Source organism: Trachypithecus francoisi, unplaced genomic scaffold (assembly GCF_009764315.1).
Source record: "Trachypithecus francoisi isolate TF-2019V2 unplaced genomic scaffold, Tfra_2.0 Lachesis_group7, whole genome shotgun sequence".
NCBI classification, from domain to species: Eukaryota; Metazoa; Chordata; class Mammalia; order Primates; family Cercopithecidae; genus Trachypithecus; species Trachypithecus francoisi.
The window spans coordinates 16,038,272-16,063,160 of record NW_022681472.1 but is presented as its reverse complement, the minus strand read 5'-3'; the positions used below and the strand labels follow the sequence as shown (position 1 = coordinate 16,063,160).

At 41.3% G+C, this 24,889-nt stretch overlaps 1 protein-coding gene across 6 annotated transcripts in view; it reads right to left on the bottom strand.

The window, feature by feature from the left end:
- CHD7 (chromodomain helicase DNA binding protein 7) overlaps positions 1 to 24,889 on the bottom strand; it is a 189,815-nt gene that overhangs the window by 134,402 nt on the left and 30,524 nt on the right. Inside the window, exon 2 of one of the 6 annotated variants that reach the window (XM_033203497.1) lies at positions 6,838 to 6,944. The exons of the other annotated variants lie outside the window; for them this stretch is intronic. The gene's annotated coding sequence lies outside the window, so the exon portion shown is untranslated. The remainder of the gene's footprint in view (positions 1 to 6,837; positions 6,945 to 24,889) is intronic. 6 annotated transcript variants of the gene reach the window in all.

The window sequence follows — 24,889 nt, the reverse complement described above, 5'->3', positions numbered from 1 at the left end:
ATCACAGCTCACTGTAGTCTCCAACACCTGGGCTCAAGTGATCCTTCCACTGTAGCTTCCCAAGTAGCTGGTACTATAGTTGTGTACCATCACACCCAGCTAAAAATTTTTTTTCCCCTGGGAAACAAAGTCTCATTATGTTGCCCAAACTGGTCTTGAACTCCTAGGCTCAGGCAATCCTCCTGCCTCGGCCTCTTAAAGTGCTGGGGTTACAGGTATGAGCCATCGCACCAGGTCTCGTATCTTTTGAGTGTTATCCTAATTAATTGTAATATGGTAAAGAAGAAAATCAAATGAAGAGCTAGATCTAGAAATAAGTAAATGAAAATTTTTAAAGTAACTTATTTTGGACAGGAAAAAAATTAAATTTCAGAAATATATTTCAACCCACCTGGCAAGAATGCTTATAGTGCAGACTTATGGAAGAGTCACGTACAGTTTACAAAATTTGCTGATTGCTAGTATGTATCTTGCTTAATATTATAAAATATCCTGGGTTTTGTAAAGCCCAGGGTGGTGTATAAAGGCTAATGACACCATGTTTATTAGCCTGATTTTAAAAAATCACCATTAGGAAAGATTTTCCCACTTATTCTAGACTTATTTCAAGCTACTGACTTGACATACACACACAGAAGCCTACAAAAAGTGAGGGTGGAACAGAAGGAAGAGAAGGAAGGAGCTGCCCTGTGGCCATGCTCTGTCTGGGGACCCCCTGGCAATCACCAGCTCCTATAAGGCTGACACTGAACCTCTGGAGGAGGATGCAGAGGTGAGGCAAGGGCAAGCATGCAGAGGGGCTGAGAAAGCAGCAGCCAGCCAGCTGCTCTTGTAAGAAGCATGCACTTCGTGTACTTACTGCAGTTGTCACTGATTAACTAACTGATTTGGCAATTTCCTACATTCTTTTACATTTTAAAAAATTTCTGGAAAGCTGAAAAGAGATCTTTTTTCATATTCTAGTGGAGTTAGAAGTGTACTCAATCCTGCCTGGTTTGAAAGGAAAGGGATAGAAAGGGTGTAAACAATCTTTTCTGATATACACCACCAACATTCTTTTCCTTAAAGGGAAAAAAAACAAAACAAACCCTGCACAACATCAGAACTGAAAAGAATTTGTCTATTCTCTTTGCTAAAGCAGTGCACATGTGATAGGAAGGGAGCCTTATCCATCATGAATAAACCTGAGCACAGGACAGGCAAAGCATCACAGCATACCAATGGCAGGGTTCACACAAGGAGCTCCAGGGCTTTCGAAGACCCATGGCTGTTAAGGCAATGCAAAAAAAGAAATAACAGGAATTATAAAAATTCAGATTTCCATCAGAGAAGCAAGCAATACAAACAGGAGTTCAAACTGTAAAGGAAGGTTGAGATCTTTGGAAGAGTATTAGAAAAAGTATTTTGGAAAACTGCACCCAATCTCAAAAAGGTAAATCTACAGGAAGAAAAAAAAAAAAATGAAGAAAACAAATGTAACTTATTCGGTGACTATGATACTAAATTTTGGTTTCAAATCAAGTTATATTTGACAAAGGAGATGGAATTAAGGCTGAAATATAGAGTTAACAGTTTCACATCTGATATTTCACAATCATTTCAACTTATAACAAATTTGGGAAACATATTTTCTATGCAGTAGTCCCCCTTCATCCTGGGGATATGTACCAAGACCTCTAGTGGACACTCAAAACCATGCACAGTACCAAACCCCATTGCTGTCAGTTGGAACACGTTTCTATCCATGTCTTCCACCCACAAATTTAATGTATTTTCCATCTTAACTAAGCACCTATCAGGCACTGTGGCTGTAACTTTTGCAGTTTGTGGTACAACAGCAAAATCAGCACAAATTTGTTTTTCCTTCCCCACAATTTGACAGAAGACTCATTCTTACCATAAATAATACTTGTGATTTATTTATAAGGTGTATATCTCAATACACAAACTTTTTTCTTTCTTTACGAGCTTTCATCTTTCCATTTAAAGGAAGCATTTTCCTGTTTATCTATGGCATATCCAAATCACCAGCATCACTACTCTTGCACTCTGGAGCCATTCTGAAGTAAAACAAGGGTGACTGAAACACAAGCACATTGACACTGCCACGGTTGACGTGATAACCATAAGATGGCTACAAAATGACTGATGGGCAGGTAGCATCTACAGCGTGGGTATGCTGGACAGAGGAATAATTTATGTCCTGGATGGGACAATGCAGGTCAGTGAAAGACTTCATCATGCTACTCAGAAGGGCACACAATTAAAAACTCAGGAGTTGTTTATTTCTGGAATTTTCCATTTTTCTTTCTTTTTGAGACGGAGTCTCACTCTATCGCCCAGGCTAGAGTACAGTGGCACCATCTCAGCTCACTGCAAGCTCTCCCTCCCAGGTTCACACGCCATTCTCCTGCCTCAGCCTCCTGAGTAGCTGGGATTACAGGCGCCCACCACCATGCCCGGCTAATTTTTTGTATTTTTAGGAAAGACAGGGTTTCACCATGTTAGCCAGGACGGTCTCGATCTCCTGACCTCATGACCCACCCGCCTTGGCCTCCCAAAGTACTGGGATTACAGGCGTGAGTCACCACGCCCGGCCTCCATTTAATATTTCTATAGCAAAGTTGATCACAGATAACTGAAACCACTGAAACTGAAACCATGGAAAGCTGAAACTGAGGCAGGGCAGGGGGTCTACTGTACCTACATTTATCATAAATGCAAGTAGGTTCTACAACACCACCATAATCAAAACTATAAATATCATATAGCGAAACATGCCATCTTTTAGCCAAAATAAATGTCTTCATTCATATTAGCATATGATAAAAGACAAAGTTTTATCCACAAACTCTGTATATTTAACTTAACATCTTCCTACATCTTCAACAAAGGTTCAACCCCAAACTGGCCTCTCTCCGTATTCCCCAGCAAGTCATCTGGGTTTCCTTCCTTCAGACAGTCGTGTACTGGCGGAAAACTAACTTCAAGAAATATCTTTTATAATATTATCAGTAATTAACTCATAAGTTACATCTACGTTTTTTAAAACTATAATACAAAGTATTTTGTAACAAATTCTTTTATTACTTTTTTGCACCACTATGCTATTCTACATCATTGAGCACTGACTGTAATGACATGCTTCTGGCTCACATATTTTCCCTAAAAATCATTTGGCTAACCAATTCTAATTTTAAATAGTTTATACATATGAGTGTACAAGACTCTTGATACTAGGACAGCATTCTAACTTGTAGGTAAACTTCAGATTTCAGTTTGAAAAAAGATCACACTTAAGTAGTCATAAATTTCTACATTGTGTCCATTTTGATCACAGATCAATATTTAAGTACACATCAAGTTAGCAAAGAGAATGTAATATAAGAAAAAGTGCAGTGAGAAGACAAGCTATTACCAGACATGACATTTGTTTTGCATAATGAGAATGATGAAAATAATTTAAGTCTACCTATGAAGCTTTGAATTTTGTACTTGGTTTAATCAAAGATTACAAAAAGAAGCAGGCACCTACTCAGTTTTAAAATACAGTGTTTACTAAAGCCTAAGACTGCTGCACCCACTCATCTATATGATCTTAATGAGTTTAACTACCATAAATCAGTTGATAATAAAATTATGATCCAGATAAGGAAATCTAAATAATTAGGTTTCATCAGGGATAATACTTGCATCATACTATACCTACCCACATTTTCAAGTTTCCTCCCCCATACCTGCTGCATCTCCAAACATACCAAATTCCCTACTTTATGCCCATTTCTCAGACATCATTTGAAATGTCACTATCCCATTAAACAAATCTGAAGAATATAAATAAATGTTTGGCAAAAAAAATGTTCTGACAGAACACATATCTCAATTTTCTACTTCAAAAGCACACTCACAAGCACTCTGCTTTGGTTGGGCACCTGTCTGGAGCTCTGCGTGTTCAAATGCCAAATTTCCTCAGCCCCCAAATCCTGCCATCCTAAGACAGTGAGATAACTTATGGCAAAAGTTCTTAAATACCACTTTGTGGCCGGGCGCGGTGGCTCAAGCCTGTAATCCCAGCACTTTGGGAGGCCGAGACGGGCGGATCACGAGGTCAGGAGATCGAGACCATCCTGGCTAATACGGTGAAACCCTGTCTCTACTTAAAAATACAAAAAACTAGCCGGGCGACGAGGCGGGCGCCTGTAGTCCCAGCTACTCGGGAGGCTGAGGCAGGAGAATGGCATAAACCCGGGAGGCGGAGCTTGCAGTGAGCTGAGATCCGGCCACTGCACTCCAGCCTGGGTGGCAGAGCAAGACTCCGTCTCAAAAAAAAAAAAAAAAAAAAAAAATACCACTTTGTACTCAAAACTGCCTAGATCATCACATCCAAATAACTTTTACTGGCTACATACAAACTGGTTATTTAGTAGCTTTTAACCTTTCAGAATCATGTATAACACTTGTAGAATAAATCTAATTTTTCTGTTATTGACACTGGGGTCTACTTGAGGGTGGAGGGTGGGAGGAGGGAGAAGAACAGAAAAGATAACTCTTGGGTACTGGGCTTAATTCCTGGGTGATGAAATAATCTGTACAAAAAACCCCTATAAATTTATCTATGTAACAACCTTCACATGTACCCCCAAACCTAAAAGTTAAAATAATTAACCTTGTGATCTTAATTTTGAAAGAATTCTTTTTCATTTTTACATATTTTTCTTTGAAAAAATGATATCTTGTTTAAGGTCAACCTGTAAATATAGACTATATTTCAATATTTCTTTCATCATAAAACATTTCAATGTCCCCATTATATCTCTATAAATGTGCACAGTGTCCCCAGGTAGGCAGGCACATCAAGACCTTGCTCGTTGCAGTGGGCCGAGATAGTGCCATTGCTCTCCAGCCTAGGCGACAGAGCGAGACTCTGTCTCAAAAAAAAGAAAGACCTTGCCTTTTATATCTCTCACTTGTACCCCCAATGCCAGACACAGGGCCTTAAAATAGCTGTGGAATTAGCCATTACCTAACATCTCAGTATATCACTAACACTCCTTCCTCCTGCCACAAAAACATGGAAGAGTCAATGACTGTATGGATTCCTTAAGACTTTATTCACATAAGTGAGGGGTGGGTTTTGGATTGGGGTGGGGAATTAAAGCATCTTCCATTTCTTCACTAATACTATACCATTCAAAAGAACTGCACACTGATGATACCTTTCCAGCTTTACAATTCCTTGTTTGTGTAGTGACCTGTTCCAGCTTTCAGAGTAGAACCTCCAAGGTAACATGGCCTGGCAAATTTCCCATCAACAGGGTCAAAGAATCCACAGTTTTTAAGCTATGCTTTTTTAGAGAGTTGTGCTAAAAATTTTACTTAACTGTGGAGCACAGACTGGAAGAGAAAGGTACGAGACTGGAGCCAGGAAGACAAATTCAAGGGCTCATACAGGAGTTCGGTAAAAGACGATGGTGCTACAAAGAAGGAGACAGATATACTCAAGAGAGTGACTTGTTTCTGGATTTAGGAGAGTCTGGGATGATAACGAGGGCTGTGGCTCGAGTAACTGAGCAGATGGTAAAAACCATTCACTGAAATGTGGGGAACAGGAGAGAAGCAGGATTTATTTATTTGGTATGGAAGAGAGGTATAGAAAAAAATTCACACAGAGCTCTCCAGGAGACAGTACAATATGAAAGTAGAGAGCTCAAGAGAGAATGGTAAGCTGAGATATGGCCATTTAAGTCACTGACAAACAAAAGGAAGACAAAAAGTTGCAGCAGATGAGGTCAACCCAAAAGCATATTTAGAATGACAAGAGAAAAGAGCAAGGACAGAATCCTGAAGAATATCAACACTCAGAGGGCAGGCAGAGGAATCAGCCAACAACGTAGGGGCAAACACCAAGAGAAAGCTTTAAGAAGGAAGTGACCAATCAGTTCAAATGCTACAGAGAAAGAAGCAAGGTAAGACAAGTGTCCATCAGATTCAACAAGTTGGATATTAACTCTGTTAAAAGTAGTTACTATGGGCTAGGCACAGTGGCTCATGCCTGTAATCCCAGCACTTTGGGAGGCCTAGGTGGGGGGATCACTTGAGGTCAGGAGTTCAAGATCAGCCTGGCCAACATGGGGAAACCCCATCTCTACTAAAAATACAAAAATTAGCCAGGCAAGGGTGCCACATGCCTGTTATCCCAACTACTCGGGAGGCTGAGGTGGGAGGATCCCTTGAGCCTGGGAGGTCGAGGCTGCAATGAGCCATGATCGAGCCACTGCACTACAGCCTGGGCAACAGAGCAAGACCCTGTCTCAAAATAAATAAATAAATAAGAAAATAAAATGGGGATAATAATAGTACTTATTTCAGAATTATTAGGAGCATTAAGTACATTAGTATTTGTAAAGCACTTAGAACAATGTCTGCCACTTAGAAAGCACTACGTAAGCATTTGCTACATAAAATATACAATTAAACACTAACAGAAGTAGGCATGGAGGGAGACAGGAGTAAGAAGGGGCAAAGACACAAAGCAGGAAATTAAGGAAACATCTCTGAAGAGATGAGATGGGAGAGGCAGAACTCCCTGGGACACACAGGAAGATGGGTGCAGATGGTAGAAGGAAATCAGCAGTGGATGTGCTTCCACTCTGATGGCTACAACTGGCTCAGTGAGTTACGCAGGGTGTAGTGGTCATGAGGTGCCTGTGTTAAAGAAAGAATCAACAGAACACTCTGGGCCCAATGAAGGTCTGAGACTGACTCTGAACTATAACTGAACCTGCACTACAAAGAAATTTCTTTTCTCATTTGTAAAATACATATGATACCACCTACCTTTAATTCATCAGGCCAAATTAGATTGTGTGATGTAATGCACTTAACGCGGTACTTGGTAGATAATTAGCACTCAGTGTAGATGATCATACATTTCATGTTTTAACCTGAAAAATTTAAATACACAAAATATTAAACTAGGCCATGTGGCCTTGATCCAGTTACTTAACCTCTCTGATTCTTGGTGTATCTCCAGAACGGGGAAGTAGAAAGGAGGCTGAAGAGAATGGCAAAAGTCCCTTCACTCTCAGATGCTAACTTTACTAACTTCACAATTGGAAATATGCTAAGTATAGCTGTCCTCTTTTGATATCCACACTTCTGGTGAAAGAAAAATATTCCAAATTTCAAGAAGCACAGATAATGGATAAAACATAATTACATAAATAAATCAAATACACGTTATGTAAATGATTCAGTGAAGCTTCAGTATTAAATGCAAAATTACATTTCATGGGATATTTACTACGAAACTATTAGAAATCAGAAAGTAACTGCTCCTCCCTGCAGGTAAATTAGAACCTGGTTTTGGTAGTAAACTTGTGTACTTCTGATGCCAACTGTTATAAACCATCATTTCTCAGAACACATTCGCTTGTTCTCACCGGAGGAAATCCTCCTGCTCCCCACCTAAAGGAAGGGAAGTTGGTACTGGAACGCCTGCCAGCACCACCTCTAGGAAGATGGCTCAGGTACCTCTCAGACCCAGTCTCATAAGCCTGGAGTGTTGGTCCTAAAACAAGTCAGTCAGCTGAAGCAATTTTCTCAGAAGAGTGAAACCTCTCACTACCCTTTACTCCTAAACAGGTCTGGCAGCACACAATCTCTCCCTAATCACCAACAATATAAGCTCTCTGCCACACAACTGTAACCCTTCCATCAAAATAACAATTTAAGGGTTCAGAATGTAACTGCAAGGGCATTCTATAATGCAGATGCTTAATATATTCTTTCCATTTCCCAATTATTTGCTGAAAAAATCTGAGTGAGAAGTAACCTCCGTAATTTCCTTTTCCGATAATAAAATAGCTTAATGTCAACTGTCATCCCCAGGGATACTGTGAGGATGACTTAACTACTTTGAATACCTAACAAAAAATATGCTTAGCAATATCAAAAATATATAAAAATTCAACTCTCTGCTATGATCTGTCTTGATGGTACACTTTGGGATACTACTCAGAATTCCTAAGTATGCAGACAGTAGAGATATCTCATTAAGAAACCACAAGAAATTTCATCTTTATCCTTGATCTTGACTTCCACAATTTTTAAAAACCTTCAGGAGAGATAACCGAACATTCCTTTAAGACATCTTCATCCCTAACAACCTGCCATCAGTACATTTCCCCACATCTAGAATCTGGAATTTAAGAACTCAAGCTGCTGGTTGGGAGCCCTGTGGCTCTGAGGCCCTGGGCCATGGGCTCCTGCCCCTCTTTATCCCCAGGACTTATCGCTGTGCCTAGGATAAAGCAGGTACATGAATGCACTTGTTGAAGGAGTAAAAGATAACAATCCTTTTAAACAAATAATCCATCAAAATTTGAATTTCTGTTCTTAATATGGAAAGACAAATGGGAAACACTTGAATGCCAGATTTGCACATTCTGTTCTTGCTTGTCCCAAAGCTTATCTGCCCTCAATTTCACATATCTAATAGCCCTGGGCCATCTATTTCAACACCGGCCTATGACTTAACATAAGCATTTTCTCTTCTTTAGTTTTTATTGACCTTTATCAAAAATTAAGTTTATAAATGTTAAAGTTTATAAAATCACCACTTCTCAAAGATTAATGATGTCCAATTGTGACATCTCTCCAACACTTTAGAACAGCTTAAAATAGTCATAGAGAAAAATGAGAAAAAAGGAATATAATGGCTGGGAAGGGATGCAGAAAAAAAGGAGAAATTTGGGGGAAATCAGTTGTAAAAAGCCAGCTAGATCTGGCTCAAACACTCTCTTTACCTCGGGCAAATTAAAGTAGCTCTCCAGAAACTTCAGCTTCCTCATCTATGAAAATTCGCATTCCATCACCTCCACCACCTCCCTCACAAGGCTACTTGGAAGCGATTCATTTAACTGTCACAAGTGGCTATTAACAAAATGCCTTGCATATGGCAGTCGGCAAATGTCAGTTGCTCTCCCTGCCGTCCTGCACCAACCTTAATCTAGTCACCCAACTTTCCTTGCTCCCAGTTTAACCCCAAACATACGGGGTATCTCTATAGGAGCTGATAATCTACAATACTCAAACGCTGTTATCCAAACTCTTGTGCTGTAATACGAATTAAACACTGCCTTTAAAAAACCACAACCACAGGACACCTGCTGTCTTCCTAGGCCAGAAACAGGCTGGCCGAAAGGGACAGGAAGGCTGTGAAGCAAACCCCCTGAAGAACCACCTTCCCAGATTATGAAGGGAATCCTCCTGTCATGTCTCTAGAATCTCTGAATCATTGAACATGAGGGCTAAAAGACTTGAGACCTAAGTCAACTACTTAACCTCACAGATAAATAGTGAGAAGGCAAATGCTTTGTTCAAGGCCACCCAGCCAGTCAGTGGCAGAGCAGAGGTGAGAACCCAGGCCTGCCTCTGAGAATTATGCTTGCATGGTGCTGGGTCCTGTGTGATAAATATCCTAAATTGCTAAAAAATGTGTCCACAATTTCTCCACTATGCAATAGGGTCTTCACAGACTAGGTAACTATATTCAGATATAATTGGGAAAAACTTAACAAGCATTTGAGGCCTTACAACTTTAAAACAGTACATCCAAACACAATCTATGGAATAAGCTTAAAGTCATAACTTGAAGCAATTCCAAACAAGGTGGCATTCTAAAAACATTCTAACTGTTGGCATTATCACTGAATGTGATGTCCCGTCTCCAAGATCACTATGTTGAAGGAAACAACATTCATTTACATAATTTCTGGCATATTAAGTCAACTATGTTAGGTTTTTTGCTTTTAACCAGCAGAGTACTTGCTTCCCCCAAATGGCTCTGAGTAGCCTGTCTATACACAGAGATGTGCTCTCTATGCCATCATTCCTACATTCCTTCTAGATGGTGGTTAAATGTCAGTAACCATTCCATTTGAGGGAGAGGAGAAGTACATTGTGTAACTGAGGTGCAGGCTTTTTTCAAAGACCACCAGTTTTACCTAGGGGAGAAAAAAACAACTGAAAAACTACGGTTATACAGACTTGAGTATTTGGCAAACATTTCAAAAATGAACAAAATAAGCCTGTTACTTCCAAGAAAACAATTGACAGTTTTGTTGCCAATGATAAAATAAAATGAGCATTCGAATAAAATAGGAATTTTGGAAAACCTGTATCTACCACCAAGAATTTGACAGTTCTCTCATACTTAAAGGCTTTCTGATTAGATAGGTGGTAATACTAACAAAAACAATTTTTTAAAAATGATAAAATATGCTGGCATTTGAAAGATTTATGAAACTCATTAAACCAATAATTTCCAAATTACCAATGAACAATGTTATAAAACCATGAATGGTGAAAAGATCCATTCAAAGTGCAAGATAGACCAACAGATTTTAATGAACTCAAGCACAGAAATTTCACTCATACACTTTCACATTCCACACTGAAACTACCTTTAAGCAGCTACCCCTTGTAGAGTTTTGATGTAGTGTCTAATTATCTAAGAAGGCTAAAAATTCCTCCCTTTTTAATCACATGTCCACATGAGACCAGATTTTCTTCATGTTCTTCAACCGAAATAACATATTATAAAAGACTGAATGTAGAAGCAGCTATGAGAATCTAGCTGTTTTCTCAAACCAGGCATTAAAGAGATTTATAAAAATAGGAAAGAATGTCACTCATTCTCAATAAACTTTTGTTTCAAAAAACAAAAGTTACGCTATTTATATTAACTTGCACTGGATTTATGTTGATTTTAAATAAACTAAATATTTTTACACTTCTCAGATTTAATTTCAAATGCAGTAATTATCCATAGATCTAACCAACATAAACCAAAGCTCTTTGGGGTTCTCATGTGAAAACCATAGCTCTAAATGATTAGCAATCTTATTATGGGTTGATAACACTGTCGAACATACAATATGCCAGTAATTATATATTTAAAACTTATACAACACAAAACATTTTAAGCATGGCAAAACAAATCCAAAAAAGACCTTTCAACTACAATACCCTGGACATGAAAAGCGTGACCACAATCGTACCCATGGAGTAGAACTAGAAACTCAGTAATTTCCACTGTCTCAATCACCAAAAAAGCCACAGGCATCCTTGACAAGGCAGGGCCAGAATAAGGAGCCACAGATACTGTAATAAAGGCTTCTTAGCTAAACTGCCTGGCTTTCAAGAGAAGTTGCTGTGGGGATTGCAGAGAAGAGAAGTGGGTAAAGACCAATGTCCAAGCAGCCAGCAAATCAGATGACCAGGCCGTATCTGGTGAAGAAAAGGAAGGAAATACCTTACTTTTGCTTTGTAATTTACTATTAGAATACTTCAGCATTTCATTTGTTCTTCTCTTTTTGCAAAAAGAATGCAACATCCCTGACCCCACTCCTATTCTGTATGACTACTCTGTATGAAAAGCAGGAGGACCTAAAAACTTTCATTCATGCATCTGACTTCAATAATCCCATGAAATAAGCAGAATAAATATTATCACCCTTTTACAGATAATGCAACTGAGGCTCTGAGTTTAAACAACTTCCTAGTTGAGTGGGAGAGCCACTGTCCCTAACCCATCTCCCAGCGCTTGCCTGAAGCCTCTCCGACACACCACCTAAACCAGTGGTTCTCCAAACATGGACAAAAATCGGCAGCATCAGCACCGCTGGGGAACTGGTTAGAAATGTGACTTCTCATGTCAATCCTAAATCTGAAATTCTTGGAGTAAGCCCTGGCAGTCTGCTTTACCAAGCATTTTGATGCACAAACCACCGGCCTAGAAATAATAATGCCTGAGGCAGGCACCCAACCACCAGGACTGTGGTTCTCCAACAATCTCAGTCTGCCAGAGCTCCATAACAAACTCCACAGCCTGGGTGGCTTAAACAGAAATTTATTTCTCAGTTCTGGAGACTGGAAGTCCAAGACGAAGGTGCTGGCAAGGCAGGATTCATTCTGAGGCCTCTTCTCTTGGCTTAGAGGCAGCCACCATCTCACTGTGTGCGCACTTGGCCTCTTTTTTGTTAACTGGGAGAGCCAGCTCTCTCTTCTCTTCATATAAGGCCACCAGTCCCGTCAGATCAGGATCCTACCTTATGACCACCTTAAGACTTCATGTAATCTTAATTACTTCCCTAAAGGCCCTATCTCCAAATACCATTGCCTTGGGGATTAGGGGCTTCAACATATGAGTTTGGGTGGGAGAGAGTGACACAATTCAATCCATAAGACCAACCAGAAGGAAAATGCCCAGGCTCCATGCCAAAGCTGATGGGACCTCACTTCACAGGCCTCGACATAGAGTGACAAAGAGAAAAGGGTCCACTTGGAAAAGCAGCAGCTGCCAAGAGAATCCCAGCATTGATGAAGATCCAGGTTGCTGAGCAGGGCTCTCAGGGACTCCCACAGAAAAAGGAGGAGGGAAAGTAATTTCCCACACAGGTGCTGCTGCTGACGGTGGCAAGCATTTCCTGGACATTTACTCACATGCCAAGCCCTGTGCTAAGGCTTCAGATGCACTCGTTCGTTTAATCCTTGTTACCCCCATTAGAGGAATGGAAACTGAAATGCTCAAAGGTTAAGTAGCCTGCCAAGGGGCCACTGCTTGGCGAGCAACAGCAATGGGAATAATCCCTGAGACTGCTTTCAGAGACAGCCGTCTTAGCCTCTACTCTCTCTCTACCAGAATGGAAAAGAGCGCACAGGCTCAAGGCGATGATATTCAGTCACGGAAGGCGATCACAGAAGCTGGAGGCTCAAGAGCACAAGGGTGCAGAGGACAGGCTTTAAGGAAACAGAGGGTCAAAAACACACATGGAATGATACTTGACTTCACTGGTAATAAAAGAAAGGCACCTATCAAATTGGCAAAAGACACTAAGGTCCACAGTTGGTGAGTGCAAAAAAAAAAAAAAAGGTAACTCGTACACCAATGAAAGGAGTGTGAACTGATATGGCCTTTCTGGGGTCAATCCAGGAACATGTACCATATTTAAAATGAACATGGTCTGTGACCCTGTAATACCCCTTTCTAGGAATTTATCCCAATGTGCAAAGAGAGGTATATAAAAGGCTAATGATCTTTACAGCCGTGCCATTTTCAATAGTGAAACACTGAAATGAACCAACTGGCCACTGAAAGAGGACAGATAAGTGAAGTTATATGGAACAGGACACGATTATTTGACCTAGCTGAAAAAAAATCAGAGCTCTGTGTGTTGGTATGAAAAGATCAGCCACAGTATTTTGGGAAAAAAGGAGCTGCATATCTATAATATGCTCACACTCTGCAACCTTTCTCCCATTAAAAACCTAAAAGATTAATTAAGGTACCTGAATTTATCAGGAGTGGGGACTTTCACTTTCTACTTCATGAATGTTTTATGGCTTGAATATTTTGGAATAAGCATACTTACAATCAACCAGATGTTAGAAAAATAATTAATTACAATTTTTTTGCCTTTGTCAAACAGATCTGGTGTCCATCCAAGTTCTGCTAGCTGATAACCCTCAGCCTGTTTCCTTTCAGGTAAGCAGGAAGACCTGTGGGGATGAGAAGCTGGTTGCCCGATTTTATCTCACAATGGACTCTCTGCTCTTTCACAGCACTCACTGGAGCTGAGCTTCACTGCCTGCCATTTGAGGAGGGTCCCCCAGTGCTGGAGCTCCCTGAGGGCAGCTGCAGAATGTACCTTGTACACCTTTATTACCCCAGGGCTTTATTTATTACCCCAGGGCTCCCAGAGTGTGCAGTACAAAGGTTTGATCCACTAATAATTCATGGAGAAGACAAACTAGCTCCTAACACATTTAATCAATAATAATAATGTAAGAATGTGTCAGTCTGGGACTGATGTCCACTTCAAGAAAATTCTGAAAAAAAAAAAAGTTTATAAATCTTTGATCCCCCTTACATGTTCCAAATATTTTAAAGACATAAAATCAATGAATCTACCTAAATCTAACAACTGTGGAACTTCAACATGAAAGGTGTCCAAATTTTCCATATTCCTGCTCTGGAACTTTACAAAATATTTTCGGCCTACTCATCTGAAATCATAATTTAGACTTTCTTGAATCAAAAAAGGAAGTCTGCCAATCTCCAAAGCTTCCTACACTGTGGGTGACAAAAATCCTTTCCCATACCCAAATAGTGTCATGCATCACTCCAGTGTCAGTTTAGAATGCAAGAGGCTACCTGTAAACATAGTCATGTGTCACCTAACAATGAGGATACTGTCTGAGAAATGTGTCGCTAAGTGATTTTATCTTTGTGCGAACATCACAGAGTGCATTTACACAAACCTAGATGGTACAGCCTCCTACACACCTAGGCAATATGATACAGCCTATTGCTCCTAGGCTGCAAACCTGTGCAGCATGTTGCAGAATAGTGTAGGCAACTGCAACACAGTGGTATCTAAACACAGAAAAGGTACAGCAAAAATACAATACAAAAGATTAAAGGTGATACACTTGTATAGGGCACTTACCATGAATGAAGCTTGTAAACTAGAAGTTGCCCTGGGTGAGTCAGTGAGTGAGTGAATGGTGGGTGAGTGAATATGAAGGCCTAGGACATTACTGCACATTGCTGTAGACTTTATAAACATTGTATACCTAGACTATAATGAATTTATGAAAAATAATTCTTCAATAAATGTGTTTACTGTAACTTTATTTTATAGACTTTCTTTAACCTTTTGACTCTTTTACAACTCAAAAGAAGAATACATTGTACAGTCATACAAAAGTATTTTCTTTCTTTATGTCTTTATTCCAAAAGCTTCTTCCTATTTTTAAATGTTTAATTTAGTTTTTACTTTTCAAAGTTTTTTTTTTTTTTTTTTTTTTTTTTTTTTTTTTTTTTTTAAGATGGAGTCTCACTCTGTCTCCCAGGCTGGAGTGCAACGGCACAATCTTGGCTCACTGCAACCTCTGCCTCCCAGGTTCAAGAGATTCTCCTGCCTCAGCCTCCCGAGTATCTGAGATTACCACCTGCCACCACAACCAAGCTAATTTATTTTTTAGTAGAGATGGGGTTTCGCTATGTTGGCCAGGCTGGTCTCCAACTCCTGACCTCAGGTGATCCACCCAGCTTGGCCTCCCAAAGTGTTGGGATTACAGGCATGAGCCACCACGCCCGGCTTCAAACTTTCTTGCTAAAAACTAAGACAGACATACACATTAGCCTAGACCTACATAGGTTGGGATCTTCAATATCACTGTCTTCCACCTCCACATTCTGTCCCACTCTGAAGACTGGAAGGTCTTCGGAGGCCATAACAGGCATGGAACTGTCATCTCCTATGATAACAATGCCTTCTGGAATATCCCCGAAGGACCTGCCTGAAGATGTTTTACAGTCAAATAAAAAAAAGGGGGGGGGGGGGGGTAAAAGGGGTATACTCCAAAATAACAATAAAAAGTATAGTATAGCAAATACAAGAACCAGTAACATAGTTGTTTACTGTTATTATCAAATATTATGTACTGTGCATAATTTTACATGCTGTATTTTTATAAGACTAGCAGTACAGTAGGTTTGTTTATACCACCATCACCACAAACCCATGGGTAATGTGTTGCTCTGTATTATGATGACTACAGTGTCACTGGACAATGGAAGTTTTCAGCTCCATTATAGTCTCATGAGACTACTGTTGTATATGTAGTCCATCGCTGACCAAAACATCATTACATGGCACATGACTGTATAATGAACCTTCAATCAGTCAACTTTCAGGGCTAGTTACTTTATACTTTTCAGCTCATGCCACCTGCCCTTCCCCTACACCCGTAAGGTTTAACTACATAACCACCTAAGTGGCAGCATGACTAAAAGGAAAGTAACAGTAAAGAAGCTAGGGTCACATACTGTGCCACTGCAAGGCCTGACCTATATCAATACCACAGTTACTTTCTCTCTAGATAAACAAAATACATAGCACTAGAAATACTCTTGAAACAAAAAATGTGAAATAACTTTGTGCCCTCAGAAAAGTTCTACACAAAGTTACTGCCAGGTCTAATAACTAACCAAAGTGTTTATCTGCAGCAAACAAGTAACTAAATGGAAAACACTACAATGATAAACTATCTTTCATTTACAAGCAAGTAAATCACTATAATTCCAACTTGACAGTAAACTAATGTTATTCTAATAATTTTCTTTTCAAATGAAATAACTCACCTTTACCAAGTGATCAAAATAAATATCACCAGTAAATGGGACAAACGAACATTATGTACCCAGATGCAATGACCTGAGGGAAGATATATCACCATTCATGCATTACTCCAGCAAAAAAAAAAAAAAAAAAAAAGGCTTAAGGTAGATGTAACATGAGGGCAAAAAATGTATAATTTGCTCATTAGGACTGTCTCAAAGAGAAACACTGTCTTTAATTTCTGAAAGCCACTATAGTATAACAGTATTTGCTACCTTGCTTACAAAGTTTCATCAGCTATACTATGCCAAAAAGTGTGCTACAGAGAACTGAAGACATTTTTCCCTGTAATGATTAGCTCTCATATAATTTTAAGCGACAAATATGTATTGTGCACCTACCATCTGTCAAACACTGTTCTAGGCACTGGAGATGCATCAGTAAACATTACAGACAACGATTCCTTCATGTAGCTTAATTCAATTCTAGTGTGGAGAGAGTCAAAATAAACAAGTAAATAACTAAAAAGTAAAACAGAAAAACCAAATCACAGCAGGTGGACAGGTTGGAGGAAGGGGGTGTAATTTTAAATTGGGTGGTGAGGGGTTGCCGCACAGGGAAGATAGTTATGTATGATCGTGAAGGAACTGAGTCAGCCCCACAGGCCCTAAGAGGCCCTGACAGTATTTGAGGTGGTCAGAGCAACTGTGGAGACTGAGAGGGGAACTGGTACCTGAGCATCTAAAGGACGGCAAGGACAAAATGCGGTGTCCCATGAGATTCTGGATGGGGGAAGCTGGAGCAGAGGGTGCTTCTGTGAGGGCTGAGGTTTTGCCTGAAGAAGGTGGGTCACGGAAGTGTTTTCAGCAGAGGAGGGACATGATCCAACTCTGGCTCTGAGAGATGACTTTGACTGCTAACATTGGAAATAGACTGCAGGCAACACAGGCAGCAGCAGGGAGAGCATTTGAGGAGCTACTGCAGTAACACTGCCAAGGAAAAAAGGCCGCGGAGCCGGGTGGAAGAAGTGGAGAGAAAAGGTATCAGATTCTGCATATACTCTGAAGGCAGAGCCAGAGGCTCAAATTCAATGTAGCCTGTGAAAGAGTCAAGGAGGACTCCAAGGTTTCAAATACCACAATGTGATGAAGGTTCTGAAAACATCGGTCTCTGAAAGTACTTTAACATCTGCTGTCTCATTTTGCACCAAAGTCATATGAAGTAGGCTGTAAAGGTGCAGTGTCACCACCTTTCACGAAGGAAGACACAGGGTGTGGGGACAGTTAACTGTTCTGTCCATATACATAGTGGTATTAGAAACAAAATAACAGCCTATATTTTCTAGCCCAAGTTCAGGGTTTTTTTCCATTATACCATGTGGCTAGACATTTTGTTTTGTTTTGTTTTGTTTTTCTAAGGTAGAGTGTTGCCATATACTGGAGAAACCCTGCTCCAGGGAGTTTCAGATGGCTCCCTTGAACCAGCGGCTAACATGACTCAGTCGCGGCCCCAAAGGGAAGCTCCTCTGGCCAAGTGGAAGCCAAAAAGAGGAAGGGGCCGGGCACGGTGGCTCACGCCTGTAATCCCAGCACTTTGGGAGGCCGAGGAGGGCGGATACCCTGAGGTCAGGAGTTTGAGACCAGCCTGGCCAACATGGTGAAAATCTGTCTCTACTAAAATACAAAAATTAGCTGGGCATGGTGGCAGGTGCCTGTAATCCCAGCTACTCGGGAGGCTGATGCAGAATCCCTTGAACCCAGCAGGCGGAGGTTGCAGTGAGGTAAGATCCGCCATTGCACTCCAGCCTGGGCGACAGACCAAGACTCCCCCCGCCAAAAAAAAAGGCAGAGCCCTCTGTGTGCTGGAAAGGCCCCTCCCTGAGTTGGTGTCTGATTCTATGAGGGATACATACAATTGGAAAGCCAGCAATGGTTCATCTAGCCTTATTAATAAAAACGTACTCGAACGTTTAGCCCAAAGCTGTTAGCTCTTCACTCTCATCGGTCTCAGGAAGCAAATCGTGTCAATGCGGCTGCTCTTATTTTTTAACATCAGCTATAAAACTCTAATGTCTTTCTCCGGTCACATTTCTCACTGATCAAGAAGAGCCATGCATTGAGCAATCCCACCGACACAAAAAACAAACCATTCGGACAGAGTATTTCTCTTTCCTATTCTTGTGGCTGCCGGCAGACTATTCCCTCCTGCCCCTCCCCACTATGGCGCCTGCGCCCTCATGCTCCACCGCATTCATTCATTCATCCACCGAGCACCTTTCTGATAGAGCTATGTCAGCAACAGGCATTACCACCCCCTTCTCCCCAGGGCAGACCTGGAACACAGATTTACAAGTGGGCTGTGGGCTACGAAGGCAAAACAGGCTGCTGAGGTCAAGTTACGGGGACCTAGCCGGGGATCCATCCAGAGAAGGCCTCCCGAGACGACCAGAGTGAGGAAGAGCGGGAGCCATGAGGGAGGGCAGGTGGCAAGCAGGGCTCCGGCTCAGAGCAGAGGGCGTGGCCTGTGCAGCACCTGAGGCCAAGAAAGGGCGGAACCAGGCCGAGAAGGGGGGGTACTGTGGCCATTTCGAGAACCCAGGGGCCAGGAGGGCTGAGGGCTGAGCCAGATGCCAGCGCTGGAGATGACCCTACAGCGGTGCGCACGGCCGCGAGGTGGCCTCGCTGACTCCTGCCCACTTCGCGCCCAGTCTCAGCGTCCGGAGGCCCGGCAGTCTGGGGGCCTTCTCCCGGCCGCCATGTTGTCAGGCCAGGTGGGGCTCGGCCTTCCGGTCAGGAAGTGGCCGGAGCTCCGGGGCCCGAGCCACTGAGGCGGGCACGAGGTGAAACGAGCGCCCCGAGTGGGTGGGAGGCCACGGTGCCGGCAGCGAGGGCCTTGCGAGGGCCTTCCGCGTGCCAGCGATGACCCCGCTCCGCCCTGCGTCTGGCCCAGGGGACGCTCCGCCCCCGGGGGGCCCACTCTCCGTCCTCATGTCCTGGCGCGGCTCCGGGTGCTGACCCATCCCGGAAGCGCGGCCCAGCCCGGCCCACCCCGCCCGCCGAGGCCTGGCTCTGCCCCAGCCCTCCCCCCAAGCAGCCCTGGGAGTCTGAATCCGGGGTTTTGGAATGAAGGCATGCCTTTTTTTCTTAACTGCCTTTTTATTGAATATTATTTACGTCTGCTATCTTTCTACAGAGAAAGAAAACGGGGGTTGGGAGTGGAGGCGGGAGGGGGAAGCAAAATAAGGAAAGGAAAGAAATCACATCTAAATTCCTGACTCCTATTCAGGCAGGCAATGAGAAGCCGATCTAAGAAGTTAAGCTGAGAAGTGACAAGACCTGGTCTTGTGGGAAAGGTCACTTAGATCCCAGTGGGATGCGTTTTCCCTGGCTTCTCCTGGAATCCGTGTTGGTTTACCCCAGGCAGCAACAGCTCTAGAAGAGCTCCTCATCACTGCCCACCACCTCCTCCAAACCTCTGGCCGCCAAACAATCTTAATACTGACACACTAGAGAGAACGTTCCTTTTGTAAATAAAATAATGTTTTGACCCTGTCATTCTCTTTTCAGAATTCTAGGATCGCTGCTGAAATCAAATTAAACCTACTGATCCTAACTGTCTAACAATTGCCTATCACCCTCTATATTCTAGCTAAGAAAGCATGCTTACGAATCCCTTCTCAAATATAGTACTGTTCGTCAATTAAAAAAAAAAATTTCTGGCCGGGGGCAGTGGCTCACGCCTATAATCCCAGCACTTTGGGAGGCCAAGGCAGGCGGGTCACGAGGTCAGGAGTCGAGACCAGCCTGGCCAATATGGTGAAACCCCGTCTCTACTAAAAGTACAAAAATTAGCCAGGCGTGGTGGCGTACGCCTGTAATCCCAACTACTAGTGAGGCTGAGGCAGGAGAATCGCTTGAACCCAGGAGGCAGAGGTTGCAGTGAGTGGAGATGGCGCCACTGAGTCCAGCCAGGGCGACAGAGTGAGACTGTCTCAACAACGACAAAAAAACAAAATGTCCACAAAAATCTCTATAGCAATTTAATCTGGAAAGAATTCTTCCTTTTTTTTTTTTTTTTTGAGACAGAGTTTCACTCTGTTGCCCAGGCTGGAGTACAGTGGCACAATCTCAGCTCACTGCAACGTTGCACTCCACCTCCGGTTTCAAAAGCAATTCTCCTGCCTCAGGCTCCCCAGTGGCTGGAATTACAGGTACCTGCGAACATGCCCAGCTTTTTTTTTTTTTTTTTTTTTTTTTTGAGATGAAGTCTTACTCTGTCACCCAGGCTGGAGAGAAGTGGTGAGATCTTGGCTCACGGCAACCTCCGCCTCCCAGGTTCAAGCAATTCTCCTGTCTCAGCCCCCCAGGTATTTGGGATTACAGCCACACGCCACCACACCCAGCTACTTTTTTGTATTTTTGGTGGAGAAGGAGTTTCACCATATTAGCCAGGCTAGTCTCGAACTCCTGACCTTGGGTGATCCCCCTCAGCCTCCCAAAGTTCTGGGATACAGGCATGAGCCACCGCACCCAGCCATTTTTATATATTTAGTAGAGATGGGGTGTCACCATGTTGGCCAGGCTGGTCTCGAACTCCTGACCTCAAGTGATCTGCCCGCCTCAGCCTCCCAAAGTGCTGGCATTACAGGCATGAGCCACTGCACCCAGCCAGCTTCCCTTTTACTGATACAACTTGAAGTATTTTAAAATAAAATACTATGCTACCTGGGATTTGCTGCTAAATAATACAGGACATGGAAAACACCAATGAGAATGTGAATAAACAAGGCAGGCCTGAGTTAATGGACCTTATGAGGGATGCAGGAGGGCCGATTCTGCTGGTGTCTACTTTTACATGTTAGAAAGGTTCTGCTGTTTGGGTATCTGAAGCATCTCAGAGTCCTCAAACATTGTAAAAATTCTTCTTTTTTCCTATTACTTTTCCCTATAAAATATGATGTTGCTTAGAATAATACCAACCACCACCCTCTGTGATTAAGCTGTAGAAGTTCAGTCAACAAACATTTACAAAAAAACTAATTTTAAAGTAAGTTATGCAATGAAGCATCTGTAATTATTTTTTCAAAACTGTCCTGCCTAAACGTCTTCCTTCCACCAAAATTATTGTAATGAAACAACTGTAGTTGCCACTTGCAGCTTTAAAAGCTACCGTTAATCTGTGTTAACATATACCTATGTATTTCCAAATAACCTTCTTAAATCAACTATGTATCTTCCACATCATTTGGAACACCCACCTCTGCATATCAAATGTGGTGCACCAACTTACAGAATCAGTGACTTTCAAGGTTGAAAAGGACAGTCAAGGCTCTCTATAATCAACCAGCCATTTGGTGGTTTTGTTTTCAGATTAATGTGTACACGCAATCTGTTAAGGTTGAATGGGTAACTTTGTTCTGGATACTATGTATCACATACAGTAGGAAAAATGGGAGACCAACAAAAGCATCCTCAATCTACAATGGTAGGATCAACTGCCTTCCTAATACCTCACTCTAAATAATTATCACTCTAGAAAATAAAATAACGCTAATATGTCTATGTCATATTATAACTTCTATGGTAGGCAATTATAGGCTACAAAGAAATTTTGTACTTGACATCTTCCGAATCACATTTTTTACCACAGAGTGTTCAGTTGTTGGAGGTGCCCCACAATTAGCGAGAGGAATAACACCATTTCTATTCCTCGCTCAACACTTAAAGTCAAAGTCATCAAATAACGAAAGATTTCATTACCACCCTGTACTGACAGAGACCAATATTAATTATTATTTGAATTAACCTCTGAGCCATGGTTTTCATCAGTACTCAGAAAAGACAGGGACAATTTCTAATTACATGCCACCCTCATTATAAGTCACTAGGCCACCAAGCTGTATCTGATGAGGCTGCTACAGTTTGTTTTGAAACTGCTCTGGACTCCATTATAACCTTCTCATCTCCTCCACAAGGAAATGGAATTCTGCAGGCCACAGAGATGCTTTCCCCAGGAGTTATCACTTTTTCCTTTAAAATTGTGACGTGGGACTATAATTAAGCCTACTACTAAAAGTCCTTAAATACAAAGTAAATAGTTATTTGATGTTTACACTTCAAAGTGTAAGCTGGACAGTCACAGTCTTTTAATAGCCCTCCTTGTCCACAAGATCTTAGAGGTACTTGTACATGGAGCAGAACTGTAGGGAACACAGGTTTTCACAGCCTCACGCTCACCAAATGTCAACTGGTCTATTTTACTTAGTGTAAAAGTAACTTTTGATATAAAAAAGGACAAAAACCCAACAGTAAAGATGACTAAGAACCACAAAAATATATTTTATTACCCTCTTTCATTGCCTAGTGTAACTTTCCAAAGCTAACAAACTCAATAGTTTCCTGTGCATCCCTTCCTGCCTAGGTGAGCTTGTGCAGATGGGTGTCTGCACACAGTATGCATTTTCCAGTTCTTTTTTACGTAGGACACTAAGAGCTGGCTATCACAGCCATACATTGCCATCACAGCTGGAGCTGTTCCTAAGTGAAGTCTTGGTGTTGCCCTCTTACAATTACACTGCTCTCTGAGGTACACACTGTATTCTATTCTTTTAAAATGCACCATTTTTAAATCCAACAGGCTTCAGGCTAATCATCCATGATGAATATTTGCATTTAAAATACCTCAAGATTAAGGATTTGGGTATGGAAAACAATGTCAAAGGGTAGTGGAAAGCAGATAAAAATGAATCTGGGTTCTTAACAACAGAAAAGACGCTGAGTTTTTGAATCTTGAAATCAACTGCACGTTAGAAAGGCAATTTACCAACTTGCACACAGATGGTACAGTGAAGAAGGAAAGATGTCCATCTTCCACAGGCAGAGACAGAACTACATGGGGTGTCTTGAATGAATCGATGACGTACATGACTATGCGCCCTGCAGGCATGGCGCCTGCCCTCTATGGGCTGACTAGTGCTTCCAGCATGAGTGACTTCTGTGTTGCCAAAAAGAATACAGCTACTTGGACTATCACCATCAGTATGACCAAAAAAAAGTTTTCATTTCGAAGTCTGCACAAGAATTATGATCAACTAAGAACATGTATTTTGAAATCTAGAATGTCTTTCTTGAATACCGTCTTCCCCACTGCCTCCTCTCACTGTTGTGAACAGAAGACACTATTTCATCTAAACAAGGTGTAAAGAAAAAAGTGACACTGGGAGAATTCTTTCCCCCAAAATGGGGTGGAATTTTATAATTACTCCAAGAACAACTATTATAAGCAATACTAAGGGGAAAAAAATCTGAAATTTAAAAAAATAATGAAAAGTATTCCCAGCAACCCATCTTTACGATCTCCAATCTTAAATACTCCATTACTAACAAATCAGGTATACATAAATTTATACAAATTATTACTATAAGACACATTTTAAACTCTGTAGGAGAACTGCTATCTTTAAATGGCATTTTCTATTATCATTGCTATTGAAGATTAAATTGGGTTTTGAAAATTGTATTTAAGGTACAACATGATGCTTCCATATACTTATAGTGAAATGGCTACTATACAGTCCAGCAAATTAAAATATCGATCATCTCAAATAGTTTCCCTTTTTTGAGATATGAATAAATTATAACTAAAGATTTCTTTTACACTCAAATACAGTTTAAATTTCTATTTAAAAACTAAAATATACATAGGATGTGTCAGATTGAACTTGCTGCTATAAATTAAAAGTAAACAGGAAATTCTTCATGAACTCAATCTAGTCAGAAAAGCAAAAAAGAAAGCAACAATGACACTCATTCAGCATATTTTAGTTGCAAGTAACTTTTACCTAAGAGTTTTTATTAATTTTCGATTCAACCAAAACCTGTAAACCTACTATTCTAAGCTGTATGCTGGCTGCTACAGGGATACAAAAATAAAGTGAATAAATGTTGGTGATTTTTACACTATGTTTATCATCTCCACCTTCCTCTAACTTAGCTGAGTTCCAGTCAAGCATACGCAAGATTTCTTTAAGGGCATCCACCATTTTATCAAGTTATCACAATATTACAAGCTACACAAATGCACCTGGGTTATTGCTTAGGTAACGTTACAATGAAGCTACCTATTTTAGAAATCAGACCTTAACCCTTTAATAGGAAAATACTAAAATAGCCCTAGGCTGCCTTCAAAGAGCTTGTAATGTAAAAGAAGAAAACAGGAACGTAGATAATGAAGTGCAATAAAATCTTAGGAATTATGCAAAAGGAAAGAGCCCCAGTCAGAGACAGGAGCAACAGAGCAATGAGTCACCCCAGGAAAGGAAGGGCCAGCAAAGTCTCCACAGGGACAGGCAAGCCACTAGGGCGTTGTAAGATGCTGCCTTATTTACCTCGGCACCTCACTTGTGTGTTTACTGGCTGCACAGCCTAGGTACATAGGGACATGTGCCCCCAAATAACTAGAATGAAAGGACAATGTAAGGTAAGGAAGTTGCATTCAGTTGAAAAGAGTCAGAAATGGCTTTACAGAAGAGGCAGTATTTGAAACAGAACCTGAAAACAAGCAGAATTTCGACAGGCAAAGCTGGGTTTCAGTGGACAAAATGGTACTTGAAATAGGGCGAAGCAAAAGCAAGAGGCATGAAAGAGGGAAACGACTGAGTGTTTAGGGACCATGCATAATCCAGTTAGGCCTGTTGTGGA